This window comes from Pinus tabuliformis, chromosome 2_2, assembly GCF_031772625.1.
Source record: "Pinus tabuliformis cultivar Carrire ecotype Pingquan chromosome 2_2, CPIR1, whole genome shotgun sequence".
Lineage (NCBI taxonomy): Eukaryota > Viridiplantae > Streptophyta > Pinopsida > Pinales > Pinaceae > Pinus > Pinus tabuliformis.
In genome coordinates this window covers 275,107,796-275,121,398 of record NC_142300.1, presented here as the reverse complement: position 1 = coordinate 275,121,398, position 13,603 = coordinate 275,107,796, and the positions used below count along the sequence as shown (strand labels likewise).

The following is a 13,603-nucleotide window of genomic DNA, read 5'->3' as shown; positions in this document are numbered from 1 at the left end:
TTTTAAATAGGCAAAAGAAATTTTTAATCTTTATGTGATGAACATTAAAATAAGCTTCTAGTTGCTACAACCAGTGATCTAATTTCAAAGCATCAATCTCACCTTGATATGGCTTGATGTTGACCTTCGCTTCCATCTTGAATAGGGACTATGAATGGTTCATGGCACTCAAATTGGGTTGTCTCTTTTGGGTTCCTTCTTAGACTCCTCTAGTTCTTCCTGATCCCCTAATTTGCCCTCTAACTAACCTCTACGTTGGAACATTCACCTTCTCCAATTCCAATCTTGTTCGCCAGAGCCGCTAATAGGAGGTTCATATTGCGATTGATTTCTTCAACCTACTCTTTCAACCTTAAGAACCTCTCCTTTGCCGCGTCTCAAGGGTTGTTGATAGATTCATCAACCATGGCTAGGGTTTTACAACTTTCTGCTTAAACGGATCTAGATCCCCTCCAACTTACCAAAAAATACCCAAAGACACTTGCTCTGAATCCTGACACCAATATGATCCATAAATTGTCATAAGACAAATCGTCACAACATATCTAATAAAAATTTACTGAAATCCGAAATTTATACTATAAGAATTACTTTTTCCAGCCCGAAGGAGAGGCTACTCTACTCTCTCTTTCTCTGAATGGAAAATAATGCAAATACAAAGGAGAGAGACGTATGGGTTGGGGACTACAACAAAACACAAACCCTCTTTGTTATGCCCTTTCTCTATCCACTCTCAACTACTCTACTCAACTATGGAACAAAATGCACTAGAATAGAATCGAACGTTGTTTCCTCCTAGATGCCTGGTTATAGCACAGCCCAATAGCCAATTAGGGGTTAAATGTGACCCATTCAATCCTCAATGTGACTTACAACTCAAATCTTCTAGAATCTTCTTCATCATGGTCATGTGGTTAACCCCTTTTCCATGAGTAATGGGTTGACGTGACATCCTCTCGAATCATGTTGGACAAAATCGGAAGGTCAAGTTCCAAGTGGCATAACTTTTTCATAAAAACTCCATTTGAAGTCTTTCTTGCGTCGTTGAAAAGGTATATGAGTGAAGAACAGCACCAAGAGGTCTATTGCAAGCTGGACCTTTTGGACCCCAAAAAACTTCAAAAAATACCTCAAATGCCTCCAAAAGATTTAAAACCCCAATTCACCAAACCAAAATCCACAGGTAAAAATAGTCTTGTGAGTTGAATCCTCCATTATTTCCACTCTGAAAGCATTGAAATGGATAACAAATAATATAATGATCCAATCCAGATCATCAAACAATGAAATATGCACCAAGGACTCGCCTCACTACAAATGTTGTTAGGGAATATGCAGCCAAGAAACCTTGATCCCTAGATATTGGGGTAAAAATGTGGCCATTAACCATCATTCACAGATTTCTTAAGCGAATATAGAATGCACCACCAAACAACCCATGGCAAATCGAGGGAGAAGGGGGGGACTTGGTAGGCGTGGAGTAGGTTATTTTGGATTTTAACTCTTAATCAATTAATTTTAAAAATATATGTATAATATTTGAGCTAAACGATTAAAAAATCTTTAATAGTAAAAACTCGTCTTTTTTGTGTTCTCTCAAGCTCAAGCAGTCATTAGCCATACATGAGATCTATTTATCAAAGTTGGAGAGCTCACAGGTTCGACTCTCTTGATCCCCTGGGTCCCCTGGGGTTAGGCTCTGATCTCCAATTACCATCCGTGAATCATGGGGGAAGGTAGTTGCGAGTTTTCTGCAAGGTTTTCCTTGCAAAAAAATTCCCTTTTCAATAAATATAGCCTTGTTGATTTCACCCTGAATCTTTTTCCTGGAAAGTTGTTAGTGAGATGCTCTTTGTTAGACTTCATACTTTACAAAGAGCAATGTGTACAGCTCCTAGGCATACCTGATACAGCTCATACACAATATGTTAGAATCTAAGCAGACCACTATTGTGATAGACAACATTGAAAACATATCAACACATGCACATAATCAACTTCTTATAAAATTAAGAACCCAGAGCACCAAATTTCTTTTCACAAAGACTATTGCAATCAAATGCAAATTCCTGCCTGTGATTCGTAGAATTTCATCACCTGTACTCCATTTTTTTAATTGGGTGCAAACTTTGTTGCAAAACGAGTGCATTTTCAAATGGGTGCAAACTTTGTTGTAAAATAAGTGCATTTTCTAATGGGTGCAAACTGTTGTTGAAAATGAATGTTGTTTCAACATTATAAAGCATAGACAGCACCATAGATTAAAAATATGCACGTTTTCCAATTGGCAATCCCTGTTAATTAAAAAACTAAAGTTTGGTTTTACATTAGAGATCACAGCCGCATTTTATAGAGCAACAATTGACTGGGATAAGACTACAAAACTTCATTGTCAATTAGTTAAAAGGCAAAAAATATAAGTGTAACTCAATTTTCTCCTTTACATCACTTCTTGGCACACAACACTGATCAAGATTGTCAACAATGGAGCAAAGTTTGCCTGCAACATCAAATGGAAGTGTCTCTTGCCCACAAGCCTGAGTCACAAGGGTTTTCAGAGCAATGTCCAGCACGATAGGTTTTAATCAAAAGTTTATGACACAATATGGCGCAATGTTTCTAACAGATTTGGGCCAAACCCCATCTTGCCAACGCAAATAATGTGTTTTCATCTGAATTAAACGGTCTAGCCATGCTCCATATAGCTGAGAGCTGCAACGTCCACCCTATTAGGTTTTAATCATTTATGACAGAATATGGTGCAATCTTTCAAACGGATTTGAGCCAAATGTCATCTCAAGATTGCCAATGCAAAGACTCTGTTATCATCTGAATTAAACGGCCTAGCCATGGTCCATATAGCTGCGAGCTGCAACCATCCAGCAAAAGCTTACAATTATACCTCCAAGTCAAACTGCAGCGACCAGAACTTGACACAAATGAGGAACCTAAAAACCAACATAAAAATGTCCGCGTTCTCTCCAATATCTTGATTTTGACGAATGGTTACTGTTTGGGCCTTGAAATTTCTAGGAACTTTCCCGATACTGTAACTTAAGACATTTATTAGCAGCCAGTTGAAGATTAATTTCTAAATATGCATTTGCAGCCTGACCTTAATCACTCTTTATAAATTGATTTGCAACTCTGTTTGCACCAACGAGAAAACCAAGATGCCTGCTGTCCAATATTACTGATTTCTTCTCGCCATAATTTCCTCAATATTCTCTCTTGAGCCATTAGAAAACTGCATGTCTATATCCCCCGTAGACCTACCAATGGACTGTGTATCTTCAAATGCATTGTCCCCCTTAAACCTACCAATGGACTGTGAATCTTCAAATGCATTGGCCCCGTGCCCCAAAGAAACTTGTCCAGGTCTTTCAGAGGTCTTTTGGCTTAAATTGGCAATCTTTTCTGAAGCCACATTTGCATCCAATCTGACGCTTCTTTCAAGATACTCCCCTGTGACTTGCTCATCATCTTTGTCCTTCATATAATGCACCAAGCTCTCATCATAGGTAGCCTTTCTAGGACTCAACATTATCAAGTTTACCAATTTCCTTCTAGCCAAATACAGACGATTGGTCTCTATCAACTCCCCCTTCTTATAAGCCTCCCTGAGAAAAATGGTATGAAGCTTACCTTTGTTGCCGCGAGTCGAAATATAGAAAATACCTTGATACTGCAGGAGGAAATTCTTCAGCTTATTAGGCAAATAGAAAGAGTGCCTCAAATGGGCAATCTTCTCCAATGTAATCTTCTTCTCAACAGTGAGATTCAGGAACTCGTGGATTGTAGCAACCACTCGTTTCTCCAAACGCCTATGGGCTTCGAGGGACCTGAGATCATGCCTGCTTATGTCTTCGTAGGGAGACCAATAGGGTAATCTCTGCCATTTGAATACAAATATTCTATAAGCCTTGCTGATCTTAAACCCTGGGGGGAAATTGACAATGAATGAAAACCTAATATTTTCTTCACTCTTACCGCGTTCTCTGTACTCCTGCTCTCTTAGTTTCTCTATGGCGCACAGACTCAATTGAGGATCACGCTCAACAATCTCCAGATACTTGGTCTTGGCATACTTTGTGTCCTCGCCTGTGAGGCGAAAGTAGCGAGGGTTTTTCAGAATAATGGAGCTTTCGAAATCTTCGGGCATACCAAGTTCCTGGCTCATGTGTTGCACATGCTCCAACCGGACTCTGCCACCAGCGGTCATCATCAGAAGCTTTCGGAGCCTGGTCACTGCCTCTTCTTTCTGTGCCTCCAAGGCCGCCTTTTCTTCTTCTATCTGCTGGAGAGCAGCCGAGGTTAATCTGCACCACAGTAGCCTTTGAACAGGGTGCTCGAATATTTTGAAAATGTGGGGAAATTTGAGGACGAAACCGCCCGACTCGAACATCTTCATGCCGTGTCGTCGGGCGAGAGTGTCGAGCCTTGCGATGCAGATGGATTGGTTAGGCTGAGATAGGATTATCTTCTGGAATTTCTCTACGTTTCTCACCTTCTTATAGACATCCATGTAGTCATCAAAGCCGTGGTCTCTGGTCCTCACTTTCACATTCGCCTTCTGGCTCATGCTTCGCCCCCATTGCCATTGCTGAGTCCAACATTGGACAATCTTCATTGCCATCCATGGTCGTCTTCCTGTCATGGGCATGAGTATCCAAGATGCCTGCTGTTTGATCAATGGAGTTTACTCTGAAACATACGTTATATGCATGAATCTGTAAACATCTTTTTATCTAATAGAAAGTTGTTCTTTTTTTCTTCTGTTAAAAAAAAAAAAACAAGGCACCTAAAATTATCATTGTCATAAAAAGTTAAAAATGGAATGTGGACACTCTCCCACAATTAGAAATAATTAATAGAATGTGCATTCATTCTTAGCGTAATAAAGAAGAGGTTAAATTGATACTCAATAACAAGTCAATGGTTAGGGTTTTGGCGAAATATACTAATGGGTACGCTTTCTGTAAAATAAGCCAAAGAAAGGAAGACATGATTTTGCATTCACTCCATTTAAGCCAATTGGAGAATGGAGAGGAGAAATGGGCAACAACCAATAGTAATTGACACCCATTACAACACATTGTCAACGTATTAGATACCCATTGTAAACTCTATATTTTTCAAGTCTGTAGCTATGAAATGACAAGAAACATAGATTCATTTCTAGAGAAAATATGTTTTTGGATGGTTTATCAAGAAACAATTTCTAACGCCCAAAAACAGAAAGAACGGTGTATTCATGACTTTTGAGTTGTCAACTTGTAAATGAAGAAAGGAATCATCTAACACTTGACATTTTTTTTTATTCGTAAGAATAACAAAAAAAAGTAGTTTTTCAATTAAAAAAAAGAAACGTAGTTGTCTTTGTAATTCTCATATCCAAATCCAAGCATTGATTATATTGACCACATGATCTCTTATGAAATTTTAATTTTAATAATTTTAGACTAAACTTATGTTTTTCATTTATTTTTTAACAAATTTTACAAATATGTTTTTTAGTTTATTTATAGTTAACTTGTTGGTGATCATTATTAATGTATTGTAATAGTCCTCGTTAAAAATCCATGTAATAAAGTTGATAAAAGCAAAATAGTAACTAAGGTCATGGGACACGTATTCCAAGTTGAATGTTGGGTAATAACATAGTGATGAGATCATTTGTGATTAATTAATGGCTATAGAAATTGGCAAAGGCAGTGGCAAAGGCTTTGGAAACGCAAGAGACATTTATTGGCATTTTATTTATGAAAATAATGGAAAATAGGAGAAAAGGAACGTGAAAGGTCATAAGTTGCATGTGAGGAGGAAATTGAAGGAAAAATAATGGAAAATGAAGAAAATAGAGGCCTCATTAATAAAAAGGCTTATGAGGATCAGTTGACAGTTTTTTGTCAGTGTTAGCTTTTTGTCAGTTCAGTTTTGGAGTTTTCATTCTATTCTCTCTCTCATACCCTTGGACACTTAGAGCACTCTTGGAGGAGTGTGGCATACTTGGGATTCGGAGAAAGAAGGCAACCGAAGAGCAGAAAGCGCAAGAGGACATCGGGATCAGTAGCTACAATAGTTTTTGCTCATAGCTACCGAGTTACATGTATTATTTCCTTGCTAGTTTTAGCATGCATGGCACATGCATGTGGTTTCTTGGTTATAATCTGTCATTGGCATGGAGGATTGCCTAGATTGACAGTGGTTTTGCCTAGCCTTTCCATTTCCTAGATAGTCATGGTGTTGTGGGTTTCTTTCCTCTTGTTTTCTCATTGGTTCTCATGTTCCTTATGGACGTGGGTTGAGTTACTAGTTCCTGGAGCCTTGGTTGGACAAACGCTCTGGAAGCCTTATAACAGCTTGAGTTAAGTTACTAGTCCTAGAAGCCTTGGTTGGAAAAACACTTTTGAGCCCTTGGTGGGTTGAGTTAGTAGTCCTAGAAGCCCTGGTTGGACAAACGCTCTGGAGCTCGACAACAACTGTGAGTTGAGTTACTAGTCCTAGAAGCCTTGTTTGGAACAAACGCTCTAGAGCCTTGGACAACTTGAGTAGAGAACGATTTGGTGATGATTAGTGATGCCTGACCATGAGGTGGAATCCTGGTTAAGGGTTGAGGTGGTTTGACCTCTATAAGCTATGGTTTGATTTTCGTGGTTTATTCCATGAGATCCCACATTCATGCTTGGAATATGGTGCAGGATTGATTGGCTAAAAAGAGAGATTTGGTTCAGCCCAATCTATGGTCAGGTGGTACGTGGAAGTCCCTGACTTGGTTGGATTTGCATATGTTAATAAGAGCTCCTTTTTCTTTAGTATTTTATGAGTATATGTGCTTTTCATTATGTGGCTTTAATGGTTGTTTCCTCATTGATATATCTCTGGTTATTTGTTGGTTATAAGTATGTTTTGTGACAGTTATGATGTATGGATCTCATCATGTTTTGATTAGCATATGAAATTTTAGTGAATGATTGACCTAATAGATAACAATGCAGCTATTGTGAGGAGATACCAGTCCTCTTTAACGATTCTCATGTAAGTATGAGACCCCTATGCTCAAATTTGTTGTTGTGACCTATAGATTACATGTTCTTGATGTGTTTGATGAAATGCATGTCATGGCTAGTAGGGGTCAGATCAAGTCCTTGTTCAAGTGTTTGCATTAGTAACCTTGTTTCAATGTTATTTATCATTTCTGGAAGTTTCATGAAGTTATGGGCAGTGGCCTGAGTCCTAACCCTGAAAAAGTGGCACAGAATCCGAGGTCGTTGGCATTGAACTCCCTGAAAAAGGCCACAGTTGCATGGATGCCTTATTGTGGGAGCGACTGGAGGGTCCCAGTCACATGCATGCCTTGTCATGGGAGCGACTAAGGCTCTAGGGCAGTGAAAAAGCAAGTTATCTCAGGGGTTGGACACCTAAAGGGGTTGGTTGGCTCCTAAAGGTTTTGTAGCTTCTAAGGAAGGTCAGATTGGTCTTGTCATGTCGGTTCCACTTCATTAACTATACATGGGGAGTTGAATCATAACATAGTAACTCTTTATCACATGTTTACCCTGGTGGACCGGTTAGCTTCAATAAATGTGGGAGGAGGGAATTACATGTACACCATCCAATATTAATGTGGATGTGCTAGTGTATACTAGGTGAAGGTTGTAGTGGTTTTGAAACCATTCAAATGATTAAAAAATGTGTTTAAAAATTGTGGAGTTGGGTATGCTCTTATTCACAGATGGTACTTTGGATGAATCCAAATTATACAATATAGGTAAATAATTGCAATTAGAAGTTAGTGAAAAAAATCATAATTAATTTATCATTGAAAGTTAATGTAATGAGGTGGGCTTTCCTTGTATCTAGTTATCAATGGCATGAATAAACAATTTGCATGTAAGGGAGTTGACTCTATCTTATTAGCAAATATGCATTGGTCAATTGATCCCACATTAACATGATTCAGTGCTCAAAAATGAAAGTTGTCGGATTGAAGCAAAACATGAACGATCTCGTAGATCTCGTCTTCCTAATTTTGGTGCAACTTGTTTCGCGCGAAACGGACTCTGTATGCTCCCAGAAACGTGTTCTGTTCGTTTTCTCAAACAAGCGAATTTGGCAAAAAAAATTGTAGCACTGCATAGTCAGTAGTCCATACTGCTGATGTGGTAGGTTGACTGGGATGCCTACGTGGTAGGGTGACTGTGCAGGTTGATTGGACCTCTGACGAATTACAACTTGACATGTGGTAGGCTTGGTGCCAGCTAACATGGGTGTTTTTTATTGGTTGTATAGTGGCCAACCACAAGCTGCCATGTGGCCCAACCGGAGGCCTCCATGTGGTAGCAAAGGGCCACTAAAATTTTGTTAAGGGGCGAATGAGACTCCACGGGAGTCGAAACCACAACCTTTGTTCCACAAGCGCCAGGCTCTAACCGTTACACCAAACCTTACTGCTTGTATTGGAGGGTGGAGTTAATTTATTTAAAATGGCGCAATAAAGGTTAGGGTGCAAGGGGCTAGGCCATAGCCACCCTCGTGGCAATAACCCACCCCGTGGCATTAGCCACCAACATAACTGTCGGTGGCAAGGCATTTGAACACCGTTGCGGAACCGTCAAGGTTCCCTAACCGTCGGACCCCAAACTGTTAACAAACTGCCACGTCGACCAGTGACATGTGGCCACGTTCACCGGCACCGCCAACTAACTGTCGTCTCTAAAACTGCTCGCAACAGACCACCAGCATGTGACCATGGTTAGCTGTTAGCCTAAACCATTGGGATAGACTGCCATCTTGGGAGCCAGCCACAGGCCATATGGAGGATCATCTACCTAGGGGCACGAATTTTGGGGCTTATAGGCAAAATTAACGGTCCTACAATTTCGCCCGTCGAGCAAGAATTGAGCCAGGTTTGGAGGAGCAGTTCCGTGTTTGGGGTGCTCGTGTTGGGTTTGGGCCGAATTGTAGGGAGGTTAACTACAGAATTGGATAAAAGAGAAAAAAAACTCATAACTTGTTCAGTTTTTACCAATTTGGGAGCAGGAAGAGGCTAGACAGGCATTTTTTGGTCTTCTGAAGCCATTGGAACAAGTTTTAGAGCTATTTGGGCACTGTAAATATATTCACACTTTTGAGCATAATTGAAGAGGGCCAAGCCATTGGAAGCTGGACCAAGGAGACGTAGCCTAGGAGGGGTGAACTCCTTCATCATGTGTTGTTGTGTTACTGTTTATGGTGATGTTTATGTCTAATATATGTTGTTGTTTATTGTTTTACTTATGTTAATTTTCTCATGAAATTTACATAAAAACTCATGGTTAACTTGCAATTTACCTCATAATCCTCAAGCACTTGTTTATATTATGAATTGGAATTTATCACAGTAAACACTAACGTTCCCATTCAGATAATTACATGCAGATTTGGATGAGGGATCACCAAGGAGAGGAGCTTTTGCTAGTGTAGAGTCATTCAGGTGATGTAGTTGGTGACTCTATGATAATCATGTTGGAAATAGGTAACATGGATGCATGGAGCATATCGCCTATTTTATGGCTTTGGCTCCCATGCAATGAGATGGCAGTGATTCAAACCCTTCCACCACTTCTCATGCATGATCTTGTTAATGTTAGCTTTGGTCTAGTGCTCCCCTTAAGCTCCGCTATTTTTAATCTTTTGTTACCTATGTTAATTATGCCTCCCCGCTCCTCTTGCCAAGGAAATCCCCTACTTGTCGAACCAAAACAAAGATTGTCATTGTTACCTTTCAATGCTTGTTTCCATCTACTATTAAGAGGAAAATCAAAGCCCTCGAGGAAGATGTTAAAGTTAAGTACACATGTAGAAAGGATCAGAATGTTGACCTGTTAGTCAAGGATTTTGTACCTTTGAGATAGTAGTAGGTCAGCTACCAATGCCAGAGCATCTAAAATAATTGTTTTGGGGTTTTTGGTTTTAGTTTTGGAAGACCAATGAATGAAGACAGATGTAGAATTGAAATACTTAATCCTTTGGAAAATATTAATATCTTAGAAAAGGGCTGTTATAAAGCTTTACACAGTGATATAGATCAAATAGTGGTGAGAAGAAGAGATAAAATAATATGATTATCACAATTTCCAGACTGTAAAACAGAACAATCATAAGTATGAAAACCTTCTAAACTATGTTCCAAAGATTCAAGGCAATATACTTAAGCTTACAAAAGATACTGATGATTTATTGATTAAAGGGGATTAGCTAAACAGACAGTTCATTAATCCATTCTCTTAATAGATGATCACTTCACGAGTTTATAGGAATAAATTGAGACACAATTATTTCTACCTAAATATCTCTATAAGTCAAGCATATGAAGAAAAACATAATGATTGATAATTGGAAAAACTTACAGGATAACACAAACTATGTAAAACCAAATTCAAAATCCTCTGCTTTGTATTAAGGTTCTAAAAAGACTAAGTACATCGAGTGTCTAGAAAAGCTTCCTTCAAAGGTGCAACCAGGTTCAAAGTAGAATGAACAGTCATAACTTAACAAGCAATGAACAATGAACCTTGAACCCTTAACAACTCGAGAAGAGAGTTATTTATACAATAATGAAAATAAGAAAATATCCTAAAATTGATTAAAATTTATTCTAGGAAAGAAAAGATCTTCATGCAAGAAGATAGGGGCAGCTATTGAACTGCTTCTTGTTGTCCCTTTTATTTAGGTTGTGTTGGCTTTGTTGTTTGATATTTTGCCCTTTAAGTTGCTTGATTGTTTGTATCCTTTACACTGGTTGATTCCTTCATTTGATCTTTCATCTGATACTCTTTAAACTCTGTGAATATCCTTTGACCCTGCTGAGTAACTTTTACTGTGTTCTTTTTTGCCTTTATTGTGCATTTCAGGTTTTTACTATGTTTTTCAACAGTAAATCATTTTAGATTTTATGTTACAGGTTAAGTGATTTGATATAATCTTCGTATTTGTCTTTTAACTGTATGCAGGCTTTTTCTTTGTAAGCCTGGAACATGAGTTTTTACGTGCAAAACACAGAAATTGTTCAGAAAAACATAGGTGACAGAGAAGGTCTTCAATGGCTTTATAAAGCTTGAAAGGATATTGGAAGGAGTCCAGAGCGTATCGGAAGGTAAAACAATGGTTTTATTGGTCGCAGAGGCTTATGGAGGTTTCAATGTGAAAACAGGCGAAACAAAGCAAAATGGTGATTTTTAAGTTTAAACAGAAAAACAATTTACTTTATGAATTATGGCGCAAAGTGAACAGTGGCCATTTTGTCGTTATGAGGGAGGTGGTTTTGGTTTTCATCGCATCGCTTATGAGGCGGAGGCGGTTTTTGGGAGGGGTCACCTGATATGGTCTACAGCCTGACACGTAGCAAGGGGAGGTTGGTGGAATACTTTTTTTTTTCGGGCGGGTAATGTTAGGGTAGAGAGCCAACCCGAAATTGTTGAGGGTCGTTGGATTTGAATGTATTTGATCGGATGGTGGTGGCACGAAAGAGCAACGTGGAGGTAAGAGGAAAGAGCAACGGAGGGGCCCAACGATTAATCATGGCGGTATGGGCTTTATTATGGGTTAAAAATTGAGATTAGCGGGGTTTTATGGTTAACTAGAAGGTTTAGGTTGGTTCTTCGTTTAAAACATAAAAACATTTTAACAAAGAAATCCTTTGCAAAACAAGGTATGTCGGACTTTAAATAGTATGAATTCGGGCGGATAAACGACGTCAGGTCCGAGTTCATCGCATATTGTAATCGCAGTTTAGCGAAGGAAAGCCCATCGCAAAGGAATGCTATAGGGGTTGGACGCAATGTGGAAAATAAATCATGGATAATAATGTGATCAGGTCCGGGTTCCCATCGCATATCAGAGATCGCAATGGCGGAGGGTGTATGTTTTAGCCGGGACTTGCAATGAGGGGCGGATGCGAAATGGACAATGAATTATGATATATATATGTGTCAGGTCCGGGTCCATCGCGCATTGCATATCGCAATGCGGAGGAGAGTGCATGCACGTTGTAAAGTTTGTGATCCGCTGATATGCGATGTACTACGGAATACATAGTTTTATAATAAAACTTATGGTTTCAGGATATTTAATAAAGGGAGTTAATAATATACGAGAAAATGACTTCTAGTGGTTTAATACGCTAAGTTAGCGTTAATATGAAATATGAGCAAAAAGGGAAATACACTAAGTATAATGCATTTTCATGAGTTATTTGCTTTTCACATATATACATCAATACTTAGGCTAAACATCTTTTTGTGGGTTTTTGGGTAAAACAAGGTTTAACATCGGGTTTTCACTTTTTCTAGGCGAACAAGATTTTAACCTTAGAAAAAGGGGTTTTTTACGGAAATTGAATGAATATGAACTGTATGAAGGTGGGAAGGGGAAATTAGTAAATATAGGGATGAATGAGGATGAGGGAATTTAATTAATTGATCTTGTAGACCTTCATTTGCTTTGTGTAATTGCCTCATGGACATATAAAAATATGGTAAAAGATGATCAATGTACATTTTATCCAATCAATCATCATACTTTTACAATCTTTCTTCTACTTACCCTTTGCTTATCCTATCATTTTTTCTTCACTTAATGGGTGCATTTAAGCTAGCAAACCCTTTTCCTTTCTTTTTATTATTTAAAAAAAAAACAAACTATCTAATTCTAACCTTATAACATCCAAGGGCTCAGATTAAACTGATGAGCACCTTATTATTCTCTACCTAACTACTGATCTACCAAGATTAAACAGTTTGGCCAGATCTTTATTCTCTAATTATAACATAAAATTTAAAGCATGAAGCAGTCAAGATTAAACTATTTGACTGTCATGGGTTGTTTCATTTATGACAAGCTGCACACAACCATTATTTTGCGGAAAAAATAGTAGTGGCATTTAGAGTTGCTCACTTTCAGAGTTTATTTGTTTTCTTTTCTTTCTAACCTAACATTTTCTTTTTGTCATGATTTTTTTAGAGCATCTAACCTAACATTTTTTTTTATATGGACATCATCATCAAGATATTTTCAAAAACATTTTATTCAATATTTTTATGTCCATATCCTAACTTAACATTTTTTCAAAATATTTTTATTTTTTTTTATTTTTTTGACTAATTTATTCTATCTTATCAAAACCAAAAAAGGCTACAACATTGGCTCCATCCGGGGACTACTTTCTCCTATAGAATGTAGAGAACTTGCAAATCCATGTGCCTTCTCCTCGGGCTATGGAGTCCTTGCTGTAAAAAAGTTCATACTGACATCTTGAAAAGTAAAAGAAAACCGGAGTATTTACAATGAAAATTATTTCAACTTCTTAGTACTGAATGTAATGTTTGAGAAACCTTCCATTTACAGGATAAGTGGAATATAGCCCCTCAAGATTCTGCAACACAAAAGTGTTGTTACCCTTCACTTCAGCAATTGCTAAAGGTCCAAACCATAGATTGTCAAATTTGCCATGCTTTCCTTTCTCTTCTCTCCTGGCATCCCATCTTAGAACTAGATCACCTTCCTTAAAGTCCCTTTCCCTGGCTCTTCTATCAAACAGGGCCTTCATCTTATTCTGATATTT

General features: G+C 38.3%; 1 pseudogene; it reads right to left on the bottom strand.

Annotated features, from left to right (window-relative positions):
• Positions 1-2,373: 2,373 nt before the first annotated feature.
• Positions 2,374-4,849, bottom strand: LOC149192366 (protein ROOT PRIMORDIUM DEFECTIVE 1 pseudogene; annotated as a pseudogene).
• Positions 4,850-13,603: the final 8,754 nt, after the last annotated feature.